We start from the raw sequence: 23326 nt of genomic DNA on the forward strand, positions 1-23326 counted from the left end.
TGTTCATTGGAAGGACTAATGCTAAAGCTGAAACTCCAGTACTTTGGCCACCTCATGTGAAGAGTTGACTCATTGGAAAAGACCCTGATGCTGGGAGAGATTGGTGGCAGGAGGAGAAGGGTACAACAGAGGATGAGATGGCTGGATGGCGTCACCGACTCGATGCACATGAGTTTGGGTGAACTACGGGAGTTGTTGATGGACAGGATGCCTGGCGTGCTGCACTTCATGGGGTCGCAAAGAGTCAGAAACGACTGAGTGACTGAACTGAATTGAACTGAACTATCTTACTCTGCTATCCTCCCTGTTTTTCTCCCTTGTTCCATATATTTTAGCTACATTTAACTTCTTTGTGACCCATGCTCATCTCAAAAGTTATGCGTTTACTATAACTTCCGTCTTAACTGCTCATCCTTCAAATTTCTGCACGTAAGACTTCTCATTCAGGTTGCAGATCTAATGTCCTATCCTCAGAAATATCCATCCTGACCACCTCAGCTAAAGAAGCGGCCTCACAACCTGTTGCTCTGTACTATGTCCTTGCATTGTGCTCTTCTAACACCTGTCCGTCCTATGGTACATGGCATTTTATAATGAACATATTTTATAAGCTAGAATGGCCTGTTGTTACTTCTCTTTTGATAATGAGGAAAGTATGACTCAGATCCAGTACTGACTTCCATATACTCATTTAGCTGTCAATGGCAAAGCTGAGACCCAGAAGGCACTATATATCCTTAACATTTATTTTAGAAAATGCACTAGAGAATGTAAGATATAATGATCACCTTATATACGTTCGAATGAATTGTTATTTCTTTTTCAGAGAGAAGGAAACCTACTATTTGTTAGCAAATAATAAGTAATATGTGACTTTTAAATAAATACCATGTCCCAGACAAGTGAAATGTAAAAATGAACATAGTTTATAGATACATGTTGAGTATAGTAGCCTCTAGCTATATGAGATATGAGGGCATTTAAATTTAAATTACAAACAATTGATTCCCCAGTCATACTAGAGAAATCTTGGTTCTCTACAGCTACACGTGTTGAATGGCTACCATATTTGATTCTCAGAACATTTGAATCATCCAGAAAGTTCCAGCTGAGAGTGTTGGTCTGTAAACTTGTCTTTCTAATGCTCTCATCAGATTTGTTTTTCTTGATTTGGGATCCCATAATTCTCTTTTTCTTCCCAATAAGTTATTCTTGGAATAATTGCTCCATTTTCTGTTCTGAATGTCAGAGACAGGCTTTCAACAAAGCAGCTGAGGTGAGGCAGGGAGGGGCATAATTGCAGTTCACTGTGAATCTCTATGAAAGATGGTGCTCATAATTCCTTTTTACTTTCTATTTTTATTACAATTGGTGATTTTCTCACTGTTTTACAAAAATAGAACTATAAGAACTTTAAACTCATGATTGTGCAAAAATTCCTAGGACGTTTTGTGACATTGAGGAATTGCATAATAAGCTTACCCACTATGAAATATGATTCTCCATGCTCTTCCCTTTTTACCTTTATTCTAGGTGCTGGATGCCAGGTTATAACCTGTTTGCAAGGATATAAGTATTATTTCTGACCTCTTACAGACACTTGCTTATAATTCAGGAATAAGCAACCCAGCCTCTGTCTCAAGCTCTGTAAATGATGATACTCTCATTTGTCTCATTTATACTAGAGAAGGAATATTTTCAGATATTCAGTGATTTAGGCTATTGTTTCAGTATTGCAAGATGACCTCAGATATAAGGAGGTTCCGTTTGTTATTCTTGTTGTGAAAAATATATTAGTGAGGTCATAAGGAAGAATATAGATGACAGAATAGAACCCAATTACAAGAACAGGAAAATGTCAAAATTAATATTATTCTGACAATGGGCATGTAATTTTCTAAGTTTAGGTATTCATGACTTGCACTTCAGATGCATTTTTTTCTGATTCAATTTGGTAAAACTGTTTTTTTTTTTTTTTCAGACTTTAAACTTTTATTTTGTATTGAGGTATAGCAAATTAAGGTGGTAGTTTCAGGTGAACAGCAAAGGGACTCAGGCATACATATACATGTATCCATTCTCTGGGGGGATTTGATAAAGCCGTAACTGAGGCAGCTTTTGTACTGTAGCATTGTTATCCGAATAGCTAGACTTTGCCCAAGGAAGTCAGATGATTGTTATGGAATCATCTGCTTTGTCACTTAAATACCAATGAAAATTTTTTCTTAAGATGTAGTTAAAGGGGAACATTGACTAATCAAAGATGAATACCCAAAATAGTGAGAAGAATTGATAAGGAGATTAGATATGAAGACAGTTAAAAGAAAACAAGTGTGCTTATTCTGGATAAGAGAAATCTGAGAAGGAAAATAATCATTTTTAACATGTTTGTGAGTCTGTCAAGAAAATGTGATTTTTCTATCTTTCTCATTTCAAACATCTAAAATGTTACAAATGGATGGATAGATTTTTCATTAATGTAAGTGTGAAATACTTAGTAGTACCATCTTGCTACTAAACATTTTTTTTTTAACTCTGTTTTTGCTTAGGCAGAGATTGAATTCCACCTATTAGAAAATTTTAATGTATTCATTTCTTGTCTGATTATTTTTTCTTACAAATTTCTAAGTCTATGATTTCTTCTAACTGAAAGATACTATAATTAATCAAAAATTTGAGCCAATGGACAATTTGGGGCACAACTAAAAGATATATAAATAGCATGGAGGAATTGATTACTGATATCTAATTTTATTCATTGAAGTATAATCTATCCTTAATGTTATAAGTAGACCAAAAAGTAGCTACTTTATATAATAATTATAACTTTATGTAACTACCTTAGACCTTCCTCCATCTTTTTGATGAATCAAAATGTGTAGTCCATCCGTTTGACTGTTTCCTCTTGCTTTAATTATCTTTCAACTTAGAAAATTTGCCTTTTATGAAAAATAACTCTTTTTAAAAAATTTTCCTAGTTTCCTCTAATGTCAGAAGAAAAATAAACACACAAAATCACACGTGTAAAAAGTGTTATTATTAACCATCACTCTCACACCACATACTCAAAAGTACAAATCTAAAGCAACAATAACATAATCCAGTCCTTTGGCCACCTCATGCGAAGAGTTGACTCATTGGAAAAGACCCTGATGCTGGGAGGGATTGGGGGCAGGAGGAGAAGGGGACGACAGAGGATGAGATGGCTGGATGGCATCACTGACTCGATGGACATGAGTCTGAGTGAACTCCGGGAGTTGGTGATGGACAGGGAGGCCTGGCGTGCTGCAATTCATGGGGTCGCAAAGAAGTCGGACTCGACTGAGCGACTGAACTGAACTGAACTGAACTGAATGCATAATTCTGACGCAAACAAACTAGCATTGATGAAAAACAGTGATGAGCCTTTATCAGACTCAGGACACAAGTTTTACAATCATTCTATATTTCTATATTTCACACAGTTTCATCTCGTTGGTATTTTGAGATGTATGTTATATTGGTTGCCTTTATCAATGGCTCTGCAGGCATCTATGAACTCTATGATTAACCTGTCATGTGTTTTCATACTTTGGATAAAATTTTGCATTTAAAAATCATATTAGAAGACAAAAAGACTTTAAAATTATCTATAAAGTGAATGCCTCCCAGTTTAATCTCCTTTTAATTTGATAAAATTTGATGAAATGTAAGTTCATTTTTAGATACATTGTTAAACTGTTCAAATTACTCATCTCTTCCATGTTTCCTTATTTGAGACTTTGAGAAAAATGTGATTTCCCAAGAATTATGTCCAGAAATTGCCCCCAAATGCTATTTTAATGCAAATGAAATTCACAAATTACTTGGTTTTCCTTGTGCATTCCAAAATAATTCGCTCAAAATTGATGAACAAAATCACATTGGATTTGTTTAGTAATTGGCAACAGTCCCTGATGACCCAATTAAACATAGAAGTTGTGTTTTTCAGAAATGTAATTTTAGGAAAGAGATAAGGAGATAAGTTCATTTAAGCACTATCCATATTACAATTGTAAAACTTTCTCATTAATACTGAAAAAATTCAGCTGAGGTGAGAATTAAGTAACACAGCATAATGATATACCAATACTCATTTTAAAATGTTATTTTGTATTAAAGATGTTCAATGATGTTTTTCATATATAAAATATACCTTGCAGTTTTATAAATATTACAATATGGAAAATGCATAGTACAGCAATTTTATAAATATTACAATATGGAAAATGCATAGTACAGCAATTTTATAAATATTACAATATGGAAAATGCATAGTACATATGTAATTTTCTTACATAAAATAGTTATGATCAATGTTGCAATAAAAATATTTGGAATAATGAATACTTTAAGATAGCCTGTAGGAACCACAGACAATAGAAACAGTGCATCCTGGTATGACACTAAGATTGAAAAAGGACCCTTTTGCATTTTATATTATAAAAGATTCTGTGATCTGATGGCATTTTGATCTTCCATGTTATTGTGCAGTTTAAGTTATTTTTTGAAACCTGTTGTTCACTCACCTAGACATGTCTGACACTTCGCGATCCCATGGACTGCAGTACACAAGGCTCCCCTGTCCTTTGGGTATTAAACGCAAAATGATATTTGATACTGATTGTTTAACCAACATCCAGAACAGTCAACAACACAATATCCAAAGATATATACAATAGAAATAATTTTGAAATCTAATATATAATATGTAGGAGCCACTTTTAATACAATATAATGGTTTAGCAGTATCAATTATAGAGTTTGAGAGACATAAACATCACAGCTTATTGAATAATTTTGTTATGATAGAAATGTGATCTTAAATATATTCAATTATAGTTAATTATTCTCTAGAGATTAAAAATTAATTCTTAAAGTTAATTTATTTCTGAATATATTAAATTAGTTGTATTAAGGTAATATTAAAACAGAAACTTTGTATAACTTTTTAATACCAAGCTTCTTGGTTGCCCCATCTATACATTATGCAACATTAAAACAATTAAAGTATTCCAACATTCAAAACTGTTTTGAAAAGTAATGTTGTCTTAAGGGATTTCATTTGTAATGCGTAGTTTGCTTTCTTTAAAGTGTCTAGTCTCATGTTAGTCCTATTCTGTATTTTCAAAACATAACTATCATCACAATATCTATCTTCTGATTTTATAAATCCTTAAAAGTTTTACACTAAACTAGTCCCCGCAGGTCCTTGAATTTCACCTCCTGTTTTTTTTCACACACACACTCTTCCCATCATCAACCATTTCCCCTTCTCAATACAAATTAATTCAACCCATCTTGATGGCTTTCAATTCTTCCACTCATTCCTAGGATCTGTAAAATGGAGTCCTGAACAAAGAATGTTTGCTCTTTATCTGATCTAGTTGGAGCACAGAAGTTAGTGGTGAAAATATACAAATCATTCTTTTACTTATAATACATGTACAATATATATACTCTGTGTGTTGAAAGGAATTGTTGGTTCTGCTAAGGTTAACTTCATTGTCCTGTCCAGATTCATAGGGTTATGAGTCCCACTAGAACAGAAAGCTCCTTGCAGGTAACTTTTCATTTGGCCTACCAGATTCCTTGGGTTTGCAGAAGTGTGGGATGTGAAGACTGAGTAAATGAATGAAAGGGTATTGATAAAATTAATATACACTCCCTATAAAACAGGAAACAAAAAACTTTACAATAAAGAAATTAATTTAGCATCTTCTAAACCTTTCAACCAAACATTTGACTTCTTTTCTGATACCTTGTAACATCTTACAAAAATTTATATATGGTTTTATATTTCTAAACAAAAATGTTTACAAAGTTTTGTTAGAGTTGCCTTAAGTGATAAGGTTGACAGTAAAAAAATATCTCTCTATATAGTTCAGTATTTTTCTTTTATCTGAACCAAGGCAGATACAGGAGAAATAAAAATTATTGAGCAAAAGTAAAATAAGTAATATTTTATTTCTAATGTAATAAATGAGACATTCTAGTGACTAAAAATAAAAGTAAATTAAAACTTATAAAACATCTTTTAACTTTTTAGGCCACTATTTTAATTTTTAGCATTTCTCAAAAATTAATATAGTAAATATTTCAGCATTTAAAAGCACTGCATAAATATCCCACAGAATGATGAGTGGATTTTACATGGAATATTGACTGCATTTTATCCTGACTCAATGAAAAGAAAATAAATATGCTTTAAAAACATTGACCTACAGAAACTTTACAGCTTTCTTGAACTAACATCTTGACAGTTGAATTCTTCAAGGATTGTCTAATGCCTTTAGGAGGCTGAACAGATATGGCTTCATTGCTGAAAATTCTTAGGATAATCCTGACTCACCATCGTTTAAAGCCTGGTCACTCAGGAATCAAGCAAAACTGATGTACATGCAGAGAAAAAGACAAAATAGCCACCTACTCCAAAGCTTTGAAAATGGGTCAACGGCCTGTGTTAGTGCATTACAGCTGCAGTGTCCCTAGACTTAAAGGAGAGAAAGGAATAAAAAGAATTAGAGCATGCTACCCTATGGTTCTCTTCCTTTAATACATTTATATGCTCTGTTCTGTTGTTTTGCCTGAGTTGGGACCTGCTGAAAATTGAGACCAGCTGTGCAGTTCTAAAAAATAATATTTGTCCTCTTTTCATGGAGAAGAAGGTAAGGGTTACGTTACCAACAAGCAGACAGGGAACCTTTAGAACATTTAACCAAATCCATATACGCAAACAAAAATATGAAAGGACATACACTTAAAACTGTTTCCTTTAGAAAGATAATTAAATTTTATGAGGATAAAATATCATTTTGGTTAAAAATTTCACATCAAGTGACCAGTATCAGATATAGCAGTTGTAATAGTTAAATTCAATTAGTAATTAGAAATATGACTAGATGATATGTCAAACTTCTCCAATTTAATTCTGATAAGTGGAGAAGCTGCAGAGCACAAGATACAGCATCATGAGACTTTAGCTTGAATCACATTGTAATGAGATGTGACGAAATATGGTACATCATATCAAAATAAAATGAAAAATTGGATATGCAATTTAACTTTTGATACTAAGTATGCATACAGGGGGAGAAACAAATTATGGGAAGTCTAGGAAAACTGTGAAAGCAAGTAATTTGAATTTATTTACAGATCAAATCTCCACTCTAGTAACACTCAGCAGAGCTGCCATCATTAATAGTCAGGGCTTAATATTGCTGCCATTTCAAATTGCATCGGTTGTAAAATTGGAGCACTAGCTGTCAGGCTAGATGTCATTCTTTCTCCTTTGAAAATGATTGATATTGGTTCAGATTTATTTATTCACAGAACCACCAAATAATGCAGGAGGCTAGTTTTTGAAGTAGGATATTTTAAAATTATATTCTTACTGTATTTTTCCACATAACACGTTTATATTTAAATATATTATCTAAATGTGTTGACATTTGTTCTTTGACCTCAGCCTACTTTCTCCTTCTTACTACAATACACATGTTCTTAGCAATCAAATGCTGTAATGTTTAATTTATGATGGGGTCTCTGAAAACTCAAAAGGTTAGAGGCTTATTATGCATTACTGTCTTTGAAATTATTCATTAGACACACTGAATCCTCATGAATCAAATTCTTAGACTGTTCTTTGGTCTCCAACCCTAGTTGCAAACAATACCAGGCCCAGAGAGAGGAATTAACCCGTTAGTATTCTCTCTCTCCTTGTCATGTCCCAGCAGTCTGACAGAATTTTGGGTGTCAGCTAGTGGAGGGTCTCAGAACTACAACATGCGAGTTAAGAAAGGAGCATAGCACTTAAACTTGTTCTGGCTGTAGAGTTGGTCAATCAGCTCTTTCAAAGTTCAGAAGAAAGTTCCTGAATATAAAAGGTAGAGTAGCTTCTTCCAGAGATTTTGTTCAGTGATATGTGTTGAGCATTTACTGGGCAGCTGCTTATAATTAGTCATTTGGGTATAATCATGCCTCTCAATCAAGGCATTTGGTATATTTTAGAGAAAGAATGGGGGTTTCCCAGGAGGTGCTAGTGGTAAAGAACATGCCTGCCAATGCAGGAGATGTAGGAGACATGGGTTCGATCCCTGGGTCAGGAAGATCCCCTGGAGGAAGGCACTGCAACCCACTCCAGTCTTCTTGCCTGCAGAATCCCAGGGACAGAGGAGCCTGGCAGGTTATATTCCATAGGGTTGCAACGAGTTGGACATGACTAAAGCAACTTAGCACAGCACAAAGAAAGAATGGAAATGCAAATTAGATCACATTTCTGAGAGACTAGAATGACAAGGTAAGAAGTTTTGACTGACATATATTAGGTTGGCCAAAACGTTTGTTCAGGCTTTTACATCGGATGTCATGGGAAAACTCGAAACAAACTTTTGGCCAACTCAACAAACACAGTTTTATAAAGGACAATATGATATTCTTAAAATTGTAGTAGAAGTTATGTACATGCTTAGAATAAATATATTGAGTGATTTATTAGAGTATCTGTGTATAATTTGTTTGTAATGTTTAAATAACTGAAGACTATATGACAGTAGTTATCTAAAAACTTTATCAAAGCATTATCATCTCCCTACTCTGGGATTTTATATCATTTTGCACATTCACATACTATATGATTCAACAATTTTGTCACTTTCTGGTCACAAGAGTCTAAACAGAATATGAACTCCTTGAAGGGAGCATAAATTACTTGATCATCTTTGCATCTCCAAGGCCTATGACAGTGCCCGGAACATTGTAGAGTATTAATAATCATAGGCTAAATGTGAATAAATGCAAAATATGTAACTAAAGAAATGAATAATAAAACTGCTTTATTTTACTTCTAATCTTATATGTAAGAATGCAAATCTCTTATTTGTTTTACATACTTATTATATACCTTATTATATACATCTGGACAAAAGTCAAATCCTACATGTTAGTCTTAAAATTACTGTTATTGAGTTCATATCACTCAATTATAAATCAATACAAAGTAGCTAAATATACAAAGTAGCCTCCAGTTTCTTGAGGCTAAAACTTCCTTGTTTTCATTTGGCATTGATATTGACTTAAAAAGGACTTTAAGTAGGACTTGAAAGAAAAAAAAAAAGATGCTAAATAAGCACAGTATTAAATTTTATTAAAATTGTTATTTTCATATGTAGATTCCCATTATATTTAGAAATGAATTTGTTGTTTATTACAGGAATTTGCAAGCCAATGACATACACTGATAGATCACTACAATATATAGTGATGTAATAGATATAACGTGAAGTTTGCCTGTGCTCAGTCCCTCAGTTGCATGGAACTCTTTGTGACTGCATGGACTGTTGCTCACTGGGCTCTTCTGTCCATGGAATTTCCCAGGCAAGAACAGAGTGGGTTACAATTTGCTTCTCAACAATATGAATTTTAAAGAAATACACATAAATACAACGATAAGAAATATCTTTAGCATAATAATACATCTGCAATTTGTAAGTTATAGAAGTAATCATTTAAATATTTGTTTGATTCAAATTCAATTAAATTTTTAGCCTGTGAGGTGTCTTCTGCATGGAGATATAGAAAAGAGTTTATTAAAATTATGAAAGGCCCACTTTTTAAAATCCGATTTAAATTTTGGTACTTTAATGGATTCAAGTTAGATCTAAGACCTAAATTCCTCATAAAGTATAATATTAAATTTGAAACAAAAAGGATGCAATATTCTTTTGAAATATGAAAATTTTAAAAAGATGAATCTAGAAACATTTGGCTTCAAGATAGAAAACTCAGAACCAACATCTAAAAAGCCTAGCTTTTGTATCATAGTCTAAATATTCACAGGTGTGATTAATTGCAGGTACAATTTTCTGCACCTGCAATCACCTGCTTGTGGATTTAATTAGTCATTGGTGCCTAACTCTGAGAATACAGAACTTGAAAATGACACCTGGAAATTTCCACTTCATTTGACATAGATAATGATAAATAAGAGAAAGATAGTGCCCTCAGCAACTGCTTGAAAAGTTTAGTACTAGATGTTACACTTTTAAAAGGGGGGAGTAAGTAGAGTAAATAGTATAAAGAATCAGTTTTGAAAATAGTCCTGCCAATTTGAAAAGAATTACTCAGTAAATATGTCTATGTAGTATTAGAACACTTACATAAGACATCACTCAGTCCAAACATTTAGTTCCTCAATCTGAATGGATGAACACATACTTTTATAAAAAATCTCAAAAAACAGAATTCACAAAGCAACCATATCACTAGACTTTTGATTATCACATGCATTCTAAATAAAAACTACACTCAATCAAGAATGGTTTATATTTGGAGACTGATTCACGTTCATTTGTTTAGATAATTGCAATTATCAGGCTATCCACACTAAATGATTGAATCTAGACACTAAAACAGGAGGAAAATATTTCCACCAGCATAATTTTGCATTTTAATAAACCTGGCTCAATTATGATGATGGTGTGGAAGAAGAGGCAAAGAAAAGTGATCATCTAAGTTTTAAAAAAGAAAGAATAGCAATGGTGATAGATCAATAAAAGGGGATGGTGAAGAGTGATTGGCACTTACCATTTCTAGCCTGGAAAATGAATGGCAGTAGACAGCTTGTCAGTTCCAAAAGGAGGACTGCATAAGGTTCAATAAATATAAGAAAGAATTTTGAAAGGGAAGGAAGGAGAGGCTAGAGAACAAATAGGGGGAAAAGTCAAAATTTATACTTAAAATAATAACTATGGCTGTACGTTATACCAATTTTACTGAAAACCTAATGCTAGGTCCGAAAACCATCTTTTACTGATGCCTATGGGTTCTCTTTGTAATATAAATCATCATACCAATTCATTCACTTATTAATTTTTAATGTTACCATTTACAAAATCCCTCTAGGTGCCTGTACATAATTACCAAAATAGAGTACAATCATAAAATGAATAGAAGTTAAATTTAAAATTAAATAAAAGCAGGTCACCTACACATTAGAAAAGGCCCTGATATTGAACAAACCAAGCCATTATCAAACTAGGAACAGATGGCCTAAAACAAAGGGTATATGAAGACAAGGATGTCCTTAGGACAAGCTTTCTTTTATTGAGGAGAGAGGGAACTTCCATAATATAAGAAACATTTTTTTTAATCTGTGTAACCTTAAGGAGTACTATTTTCAAGGATATTTTATTCATTTTAAACTCACCAGTGAGTATATCCTTCTAATTTACACATGCATGAAATATTAGTAAGAGCAGCAAAGTTGATATTTGAGATGTTGTACCATGTCCAAGTTTATTGGACACTTGTGGATTCTCCTAGACCCTTGCTTTATAATGGTTCAAGTTCAAAAAGATTTTGCACTTTAAATTTTCTGAATTGTCTTACTCAAGATAAAGTCCTTCTCCCTTGTTATTTATAATGCACTGTCTGCCCAGACACTAGATTCAATTCTTCATATAACTGTATCAGAGAGAAAGATTTTTTCTTTTTTTAAATTTTGTCTAATTTTGTCATAATTGGTAGCTTTTCAGTGTTAGTTCAGGTCCTCAGAAACTTACATCTCTTATTAGCTTCTGTGATTCTAGCGCAAATACTAATAAGACGTTTTTGTCTCTTCTGAGTAAAAAATGCTGCCTGCCAATGTAGGAGACACAAGAGATTCTGGATCGATCCCTGGATCAGGAAAATCCCCCGGAGTAGGAAATGGCTACCCACTCCAGTATTCTTGCTTGGAACATTCCATGGACAGAGGAGACTGGCAGGCTACAATTCTTGAGATCGCAGAGTTGGACACAGCTGAGTGCACATGCACACACCCACACCCACACACACACACGTGAGTTTTTGTAAGCTGAAAAAATTATAATATGATTAACTAGATTTCCTTTTTCTTTATGTACTTGTAAACATCATCCAAATCTGGAGCTAGATCTTTAGGAACGGAGAATGTGGCCACCAGGTAAACAGAGTAATTTGCAGTTACTATAAGAGGCTGATTGCTTTGCTGACTGAGGGCTCTTTGACTTAAAGTGAGGACACTTACTCTTCTTTCTTTTTACCTTTTGGAGATATGAACTATATTATTGACAAAATTGCATGGAAAAGTCTAAAGATCATGAAGAAGAAGACCTTGCAAATATAGAATGAACAATAGTATTTACAGTATTTTTGGTGAAATTTTATCGACCTCCTTGTTACTTTGAGCTTGCAATATATTAAAGGAGTTACAGCTATAGATGCATTAATTAGTGAAATTTCTGCAGAATAAATAACTTTGTTATTATGGATATGGAAGTCTCTAATATCAACCTTTATTTTTTACTTAATAATTGTATTGTGCTTATAACTTAGAATTATGAAATCTCTCTAGAACAGAATAATCATCACAGGGTTCACCCATAACAGGTAACATGGTGTCTATGAGGGATAAAAATGTAGTTGTCCTACATCTTTGATTATTGTTTATTGTTTCCCAAAATGTACAAATTGATACCTCTAGATTATTTAATATATTTTTGATAGTAAAATAATGGATATATTAGTCAATGTAATTAAATTTTACATTTATTTGTAAAATATTTCCCTTGAATTAATCTGAAAGAAGCAGGTTTTACTCTGCAAGTTCAAAGCATAGTGATAGAAATATTTTCTGTTGTTAAGCATTTAACAATCTTGGGTCATGAAATTAAAACCCATGAAATAGAGGATAACACAATATAACAACAATATACAATGGGTAACTAACTGAATGATACAGACATATGTACCAGACAATTGGTACATTGAATTAAGAGTAAGATCAATAAATTAAGGAAGAATAACAGGAGAAAGCTATTTTAGGATGAAACTCAAATTCACTTGACATAGTTAATATTTGAAAACACACAGGAGAAAAAAGGGTCATATATCAAAAGAAAATATGCATGAAATATCTGTGATTGAGATGAACCCACCTTTGTCAAGCATATATTTTAAACCTCCTACCAGGTCTGTGAAGGCAGAAAACCTGAACAAGTTATCTTTACTATCCTTAATGAGTTTATAATCTGATTATGAGGAAAGTGAAAGTGAGCGTGAAGTCGCTCAGTCGTGTCCGACTCTTTGTGACCCCATGGACTGTAGCCTACCAGGCTTCTCAGTCCATGGGATTTTCCAGGCAAAAGCAGTGGAGTGGGGTGCCCCACTGTCTTCTCCAAGGGATCTTCCCGACTCAGGGACTGTAGGTATAGAAAGGATAACTGGGACAAGGGCTTTAAGAAATCTTTCAGTGTCCTGAGGAAGGAAAACAAAGAGTACACAATAATCAAATAAACATTTGAGCTGAGAGAAGTAAAAATGAAATGATTTGAATGAGTATAAGAGCTCAAAAGGCAGAGTGAAAGAGAATTGTCATAGGAGGAAAAGACTCCAGTGAAAGAGGGAAACAAACATGTGCTGAAAGGACCATGGACCGGGACCAGGGAACAGTGAATCAGCAGGCTGGATCAGAACCTGTAAGAGGCTATGGTGGAGGAGAGATGCCTGGGTTGAAGTAGAGATGATGTAGGAAGTCGGAGTGGCTGTTATAATAGATCAGAGGACAGGATTACACAAGCCACTGTAGCCAGACCTGGGAGACTTGTTACTTTTGGTCAAAGACAAGAGAAGCTGAATACTATTCTATAGTTTGAAGAGTTGGTTTGTGTCAGCTGTGAAGTCATTTTCAAAGGTAAAGAAGTCGATAAAAAACTGTTTTAGTGAATATATAAACAAATTTTAGTCTGTTGGTAAAGAAAGATTGTGATTCCATAACAATTATTTTGAAATAGAGATCATCTCATTAAAAACTAAAAAAAAAAAAAGACCTTCATGGCCTCTTGGGATCTGAATGAACACAAAAAGTAGAAAAGGTTTAGCATTAATTTGTATGTCGCTAAATAGAGATTGTGATGGTAGACTATAATTTAGACACATTTTAGAAGGAATAAGATGAAGGTATGGAGCCTCCATACCCGTGGGTCAGAGAGAGGAACTAAAAAAAGTTGACAGTGATAATTCTAGAAGGGTACAGAATCAAGATTGATTGAAACAATGAGGTCCCATTTTTGAAAGTCGATTAATAATGTAGCAGAGATTAAGCAGCTTTGGAAAATGTTCAAGTAGTGGTGTTAAATGGCACCCCACTGCAGTATTCTTGCCTGGAAAATCCCATGGATGGAGGAGCCTGGTGGGCTGCCGTCCATGGGGTCGCTGAGGGTCGGACACGACTGAGCGACTTCACTTTCACTTTCATGCATTGGAGAAAGAAATGGCAACCCACTCCAGTACTCTTTCCTGGAGAATCCCAGGGACGGGGGAGCCTGGTGGGCTGCCATCTATGGGGTCGCACAGAGTCGGACACGACTGAAGCGACTTAGCAGTAGCAGTAATGGTGTTAAAAATAATACAGTGAACAATTAGGCTGAATTTGTGCAACATAACATCAAATGAGAGTGAGACAGCACATATCCAGTGACCTAGGCAGAGCATTTACAGAAAAATAGAAAAGGTAAAAGCATTTGCTTCAAAGTAGTCTTGGTTTAAATACAATCTGAATTCCGTGGGACTCTATAATTTATTTTTCACTTAGAATATTTCTATATTTTGGGAACTCAATTTTTATTCACATGTACTCTGCACCTAGAATAGAAATACATGCCAGGATAAATGAGTCATCCAAAGTAGTCATAAAATCACATTTTAGGTAAATATCCTATTTTACATGTTTTTAGGTGCCATAACGCTGATGGGCCCTAGAATGACAATTAGCCAGAATTGGGGATTACAAGCAAAAATAATAAAGGAATTCAGGCACAATATATGCAAAGATCTAACTTTGTGTTGAATTAGGCCTGCATTTCCAAAGCCATGATTTTAAAAGTTATAAAGCACTTGAAGGGCACAGTTAATTTCTTCCACTGATTCATCATGAAAATTGCAAAACACATTTATCATCAAGGAAAAGACATTTGTGTAAAAAATGGACAAAGGCTTTTTGCAGGGATATTGTTAGATCATCCACCAAGTCAAAACAGTTGTACATTTTGTTAATATGTTACTGGAATAAAAATGCTACACAGTTAGAGCTGGATTATGTGGCCTGCTGCCAAAATTTGTAGCTCTGATTACAAGGATCAAGTTTAAGTAGTTCCTCATTGATTTATGTCTGATGCTTCATAATTCACTAACTGATGGGATAAGAAACTAAATTTGTTAATTGGACAGTAAAATACATTTTTTTGTCCTTCTGTTTTAATACTTTTGAATTTTTAGGCTAAAGTTGTTAAAAAAATACATAATACAGTAAAATCTATTACATTAAAAAATCATGGAGATGTAAAATATTGGATATGGGACCTAGTGTAATTTTTTTTAAAAGTTTTTAATTTAATTTTATTTTTTGGCTGTACTCAGGATTTGTTGCTGCACGCAAGGCTTTCTCTAGTTGCGACGAGCAGGGTTTCTCATTGCAGTGGCTTCTCTTATTGGAGAGCACAGGCTCTGGGCGCTGGGGCTTCAGTAGCTGTAGTGTGTGGGCTCAGTAGTTGCTACTCGCAAGCTCTAGAGCCCTGGCTCAGTAGTTGTGGTATATGTGCTCAGTTGCTCTGTGGCATGTGAAATCCAAGACCAGGCATCGAACCAGTGTCCCTTGCATTGCAAGGTGAATTCTTAACCACTGTACCACAAGGAAAGCTGGGGACCTAGTGTAATTATTTTTACTGACAAACAATCATAATTAAAGGGATGTAAACTCAATTGTGTAAGTTAAATAAGATTTATAATAAATACCATTCTTATGTGTAACAAGTCAGTTCATATTTTTAAAAAATGACATGCTCTTTTTAGCAAGAGGTGTTGTAAATCACTATAAAACCCCAGGTGACATTGACTTGTTGTATAAGGATAAATTTACTATTTACATTACTTTATAGGGTTTTTCAGGACTTCCCCAGTGGCTCAGATGGTAAAGCGTCTGTCTACAATGCGGGAGACCTGGGTTCGATCCCTGGGTCGGGAAGATTCTCTGGAGAAGGAAACGGCAAACCACTCCAGTACTCTTGCCTAGAAAATCCCATGACAGAGGAGCTTGGTGCAGGCTACTGTCCATGGGGTCACAAAGAGCCAGGCAGGACTGAGTGACTTTACTTCACTTCGTAGGGTTTTTCATCTTCTACAGATTGTTTAACTACTCCTTTTCCATGGAAATATTGAAAAGCATGAATTATTTTACTATCATATCTATAATCTTTTAAATTATATTTGCCAAAAATATATATTAAAATACTGTTATCTTTATATTTGAGTAGATTAAAATAAATGGGATGACATTTTGCATTACCATTGATATTATTTCAGTATTTCCTTCCATTAATCCCTGTCATTATGACATTACAAGATATTCCACTTTTAATAAAGCATTTCAGAAATACTGAGTTGACCAATACAACTAACAGCTTGATCTTAGAGAATTTGCTTATCTATCACAAGAGTTAAGCTATATATTTTTATGTACAATAGACTAATATTAGCACCTAGAATAGAGAGGAAATGGGAAGCAGTAAGGAAAGAAGCAAGAACCCCAAAATCAAATAATGAGAAAAAAAAAAAGACAGATAATGAGGGAAAAAAAATGAAATCCACATGGATCAACGTAGGGCCAATTTCAGGCAGTTTCAAGAGTTAAAATGGGGTGGGAACTGAACATGTCAGTCATCTTCCAAGAGTAGTACAAATCTGTTGTAGCTGGTAGAATTGAAACAATTGTCCATGGGACATTATGGAGGAAAGTGGAAGTGACCTGCCTGGGGAAACTGAGTTAGCAAGAGTATGTATGGGAAGCTAATATCTTCCTTCCCTCCGGCTGAAGTACAAATTATATATTTCTCCCTTTTCCCTCCTATATACTAGAAAACTGAGGGACATAGAAACTGAATGTATCTAAGAAACTTGTGTAGAAATTAGTTAGAATGGCTCTTCCACTGGACAGTCTTTGGGGTGCTGTTTTCTGATCATGGTGCAGAAATATGCAGGGTTCAGAAAGACTCCAAGGCCTTCAATCATTTGTATAAAAGACTATTTCAGAATTTCACTAGTAGAACAAGGGTACTAGCAGCTCGGAAGAGAGATTCCTGGGTCATGCAGGTGCAAAATAGGCAGGAAAGCTTGCAGATGAGTAGATGTTCTTGTAGAGACAATCTCATGATATAATGTGTCCTCAGTAAAATTAAATTCTTTTGTTGATTATTTTCTATTTCACCTCTTTGAATTAAAATGAAGTGTACAGCTTATCTTCTACATGCTATTTGGACTGATCCCTGCTCTTTGTTTGTCTTTTTCACCAATTCTCTCCCTCCAGCTTTCTTTTCCAGTCACTTTAACCCTTTGTTCCAGGTGTTTGTTTAAATGCAATTTAATCATTTACCAAAGAGGACAGCAACACTTTCTAATGTAGGGGGCAACCCTCTTCTGATTACTCAACCTCCTTATATTTCTTCACAGCATTTAACATTCCTGAACATATTTTGTGTTGCTTTGCTACTCTTTATTTTCCTCTAGTAGACTGTAAGTTTCATGAAAATAAAATTAATTTTGTCATGTTTTATTTGCTGCTGTCTATACTATCATGCTAAAAAATCTATGAATGAGATATTGAAATGATGAGTGAAAGACTTTTTCCACTTTCCTATTTTCACTCTTTACCTTAATAAAATATCTCACGTATACTAATTTGAAAAAAAGTTGGCTCAGTAGATAAGAATTGTGTTTATAAGTATTGATTTAAAACCAGCATTGGGCTGTAAAGATACTACTTGATGGAATTAGGCAAATTAATTATGGAATATTTCATTCTTCTCTATGCAACACTTTTCAGTTCAGTTCAATTCAGTCACTCTGTCATGTCTGACTCTTGTGACCCCATGGACTGCAGCATGCCAGGCTTTCCTGTCCATCACCAACTCCCAGAGCATACTCAAACTCATGTCTACTGAGTAGGTGATGCCATCCAACCATTTTATCCTCTCTCATCCCCTTCTCTCCTGCCTTCGATCTTTCCCAGCATCAGGGTCTTTTCCAAGGAGTCAGTTCTTTGCATCAGGTGACCAAAGTGTTGCCATGATCTTAGTTTTATGAATATTGATTTTTGAGCCAGCTTTTTCACTCCCCTCTTTCACTTTCATCAAGAGGCTCTTTAGTTCTTTTTTGCTTTCTGCCATAAGGGTGGTGTCATCTGTGTATCTGAGGCTATTGATATTTCTCCTGGCAATCTTGATTCTAACTTGTGCTTCCTCCAGACTGGCATTTTGCATGATGTACTCTGCATATAAGTTAAATAAGCAGTGTGACAATATACTGCCTCAATGTACTCCTTTCCCAACTAGTAAGCAGTCTGTTGTTCCATGTCCAGTTCTAACTGACCTGCATACAGATTTCTTAGGATGCAGGTAAGGTGATCTGGTATTCCCATCTCTTTAAGAATTTTCCACAATTTGTTGTGATCTACACAGTCTTAATCAGAGAAGGCAATGGCACCCCACTCCAGTACTCTTGCCTGGAAAATCCCATGGATGGAGGAGCCTGGTAGACTGCAGTCCATGGGGTTGCTAAGAGTCAGACACAACTGAGCGACTTCACTTTCACTTTTCATTTTTCTTCATTGGAGAAGGAAATGGCAACCCACTCCAGTGTTCTTGCCTGGAGAATCCCACGGATCGGGGAGCCTAGTGGCATGCCGTCTATGGGGTCACACAGAGTCGGACACGACTGAAGCGACTTAGCAGCAGCAGCAGCACACAGTCTTAATAGAGGAGGGGGAAAAAGTTGGCTTAAAACTCAACATTCAGAAAACTAAGATCATGGCATTCAGTCCCATCACTTCATGGCAAATACATGAGGAAACAATGAAAACAGTGACAGGCTTTACTTTTGGGGCTCCAGAATTACTGCCGATGGTGACAGCAGCCATGAAATTAAAATGGCTTGCTCCTTGGAAGAAAGGTATGACCAACCTAGACAGCATATTAAAAAGCAGAGACATTACTTTGCCAACAAAGGTCTGTCTAGTCAAAGCTATGGTTTTTCCAGTAGTCATGTATGGATGTGAGAGTTGGACTATAAAAAAAGCTGGGCACTGAAGAATTGATGCTTTTGAACTGTGGTGGGTTGGAGAAGAGTCTTGAGAGTCTCTTGGACTGCAAGGAGATCCAACCAGCCCATCCTAAAGAAAATCAGTCCTGAATATTCATTGGAAGGACTGATGCTGAAGCTGAAACTCCAATACTTTGGCCACCTGATAAGAAGAACTAACTCATTGGAAAAGACCCTGATGCTGGGACAGATTGAAGGCAGGAGGCGAAGGGGATGAGATGGTTGGATGGCATCACCAACCCAATAGACATGAGTTTGAGTAAGCTCTGGGAGTTGGCGATGGACAGGGAAGCCGGGTGTGCTGCAGTCCATTGGGTTGCAAAGAGTTGGATGCCACTGAGCAACTGCACTGAACTGACACAGTCAAAGGCATTGCCATAATCAATAAAGCAGAAGTAGATGTTTTCTGGTATTCTCTTTCTTTTCCAATGATCCAACAGATGTTGGCAATTTGATCTCTGTCTCCTCAGCCCTTTCTAAATCCAGATTGAACATCTGGAATTTCATGATTCATGTACTGTTGAAGCCTGGCTTAGAGAATTTTGAGCATTACTTTGCTAGTGTGAAATCAGTGCAAATGTGTGGTAGTTTGAACATTCGTTGGCATTGCCTTTCTTTGGATTTGGAATGAAAACTGACCTTTTCCAGTCCTGTGGCCATTACTGAGTTTTCAAAATTTGCTGACATATTGAGTGCAACACTTTCACAGCATCATCTTTTAGGATTTGAAATAGCTCAACTGGAATTCCATTACCTCCACTAGCTTTGTTCATAGTGATGCTTCCTAAGGCCCACTTTTTCTCCCATTCCAGGATGTCTGTCTCTAGGTGAGTAATTACACCATCATTGACTACCTGGGTCCTGAAGATCTTTTTTCTGTAGTTCTTCTGTGTATTGTTGCCACCTCTTCTTAATATCTTCTACTTCTGTTAGGTCCATACCATTTCTGTCCTTTATTGTACCCATCTTTGCATGAAATGTTCCCTTGGTATCTCTAATGTTCTTGAAGAGATCTCTAGTCTTTCCCATCCTATTATCTATATGCAATAGTTTTAACTTCTTAATATTCCAATAATTATAACAATTTTGTCTCAATAAATTAGAATAATGCCTCCTGTAATTTGACCAAAGCTTTGTATTAAAATAAAATATAACAACATTTTCTTATTTTGACATCTTACCTTACTCTGAGTAGGTCAAAATAGCAGTAACAAAGTATCATTTAATTATTTTCAGGAAATATTAAAATATCCATTTGAAATTAATGTACTTAGGTCCTTCACATCTACATAAAGAACAGGAAGAAGAAAATATATTACCTACATCTCTATTATCCATGATAAGATAGGATTCAAATAGAAGCAAAGAATCTATCCAAACTTACTTTCTATAGGCATACTGCTTGGAAAATATTTAGCAATCAATCATTTGACCAATATGAAAATGTTATCCCAGTCCTTTAGTCTATATATTTAGATAGAAAAATTTTCCTGTATTATCAAAGGGCTTCCTGGTAGTGAAGCCCTTTGATAGTAGTGGTAGTAGTAGAGAATCTACTTGCAATGCCAGAGCCACAGGAGATGACAGGTTTGATCCCTGGGTTGGGAAGACCCCTGGGGGAGGGCATGGCAACCCACTCCAGTATTCTTGCCTGGAGAATCCCATGAACAGAGGAGCCTGGCAGGCTGCAGTCCATGGAGTTGCAAAGAGTTGGACATGACTGAACAACTAAGCACAGCACAGCAAAACACCGTATAGGTACCTTCACTCTTAGCAACTTCCTGTGGACTGTCTTTAAATCCTTTATAGAGGGTCACTATTGTTGGCTAAAGATGCACAATCTAATCCTAAAACATCTTCAGCATAATGTGAATATGTCTATATTGACAACATCAAGTATTTTCTAGCTAATTATGAAACTATGGTGGGAGAGGGTATATTAACAGCTTTTACCTTCCAAATGAAAGATACCCATGTTTAAGTGAAACTTTGTCTTATTTCTACACCCATGAGTGCTTTTTTGAAAATATTTTGACCCTATGATTATTACATAATGTTATCATTTATGCCAAGTGTTGTTAAATGTGGAAGTAGCTATTCTTATTTTTACAGAGTGAACTAGGAATTCTACCTAACAAGTGAGCTGTGCCTTTATACACGGTTAACTATTAGTGTGAATCACATACAGTTGTGATTTTAGTAGGTTAAAAGTTGTTGTGTGTGAGCAATTTAATATGCATCAGTTAAATTTTTTTTTCCATGCTTCTAAAGAAGCTAACCTTCCTAGGTGAAGAATCCACCTGCAAAGCAAGAGATGCAAGAGATACAGATTTGGGTATCTCTGGGTCAGGAAGATCGCCTGGAGAAGGGCATGGCAACACACTCCAGTACTTTTGCCTGGGAAATCCCAAGGACAGATGAGCCTGGTGGGCTATATTACTTGGGGTCGCAAAGAGTCAGACAGGCCTCAGACACTAAAGTGAATTCCCTAGGCAAGAATACTGGAGTGGGTTGCCATTCCCTTCTCCAGGGGATCTTCTTGACACAGGGATAGAACCCAGGTTTCCTGCATTGCAGGCAGATTCTTTTCCATCTGAGCCACCAAAGAAGCCCTAGCGAGTAAATAACAAAACGTATGATCACCTTGGCCACATTAATTGACTCTTGAGGGGGCATTTATGATGTCAGCTTCCCTGACAGCTCAGCTGGTAAAGAATCCACCTGCAATGCAGGAGACCCTGGTTTGATTCCTGGGTTGGGAAGATCCCCTGGAGAAGGGATAGGCTACCCACTCCAGTATTCTGGCCTAGAGAATTCCATGGACTGTATAGTCCATGGAATCAGAAAGAGTTGGACATGACTGAGCGACTTTCACTTTCACTTTAAAGGGAGATCTAAATTACTGTTTTTAAAAGACAGATGAAAGCATCAAATATTGAGATTTTAAAGAATAAATATTACAGTTCCTTGAAAATATTGGCATTTTCATATTTATAGAAATCATACCATTTCAAATCTTATTAAAAAGATAAATTAAGAAGAGCTGGATAATTTCCAGTTTTTTCCATTCTTTTCTCCTGACTATTCTCCACCACTGTCCCCATAAATGGATAGATGATGTCACTCTCAGGTTAACGGAAAACTCAGGAAAAACAGGATAACATGCATCTCATTTTCCTTCTATTATAAGAAACAATTAAGAGCTTTAATTTAAACTGTATTTTATTGAGCCATTGACCCACGTAACTTAAAGACATCAAAAGCCCGTAAGACACACAAAAGATAAGATTGCTTGAGACAAAACAAAACCACCTTATTAGATACTTTTAAAAGGAAAAATATTATTGTGTATGCTTAGGTTTTGAACCCATTAGGCAACGTTTTGTCCCTTCTCTCTTGTAAGAGTCAAAATTGAAAAAGAAAAGAAGTTGAAGGCTGTGAACTATTTTCTCTGTATCGAAAACATAAAGTGTCAAAGAATAGGATCCAATACAATGTGCTAAGAGTGTATATTTTCACAGAAATTCTTTGTTCTAATGACCCATTAAAAAATGATTACAAGTTTTAAAAATTCATTTAAATTTAATTTGACCACATTACCTCTTGGTTGGCTCATATTTATCTCCATGTAATTTTTTAAATAATTACTTCAAATGCTGCATTTTGCTATACATCAGAAGTAACTAAATTAAGAATTTAAATTATGCTGCTTTAGTATTTATAGTTAATCATATTTTCACTTCATGAACAGCTTTTAATTGGGAATTTGAGCTTAAATTTAATAATATAAAACTGAGCTGATTCAACTTATTGTTGAAAGATCTCTTCAATTTAACTATTAATTAAATTTGAGCCTTAATAAGTGTTTTATGTGAGCTGTGGTATTTAGATTATTGTCAAGATTCTTCACCTTTTTACATAATACCTAGAAATACTTTATTTTAAAGATTCTAGAAGGAAATGGCACCCCACTCCAGTACCCTGGAAAATCCCATGGGCAGAGGAGCCTGGTAGGAGGAGTCCATGGGGTCGCTAAGAATCGGACATGACTGAGCGACTTCACTGTCACTTTTCAGTTTCGTGCATTGGAGAAGGAAATGGTACCCCACTCCAGTACTCTTGCCTGGGAAAATCCCATGGA

This window comes from Bubalus kerabau, chromosome 3 (assembly GCF_029407905.1).
Source record: "Bubalus kerabau isolate K-KA32 ecotype Philippines breed swamp buffalo chromosome 3, PCC_UOA_SB_1v2, whole genome shotgun sequence".
Taxonomy (NCBI): domain Eukaryota; kingdom Metazoa; phylum Chordata; class Mammalia; order Artiodactyla; family Bovidae; genus Bubalus; species Bubalus kerabau.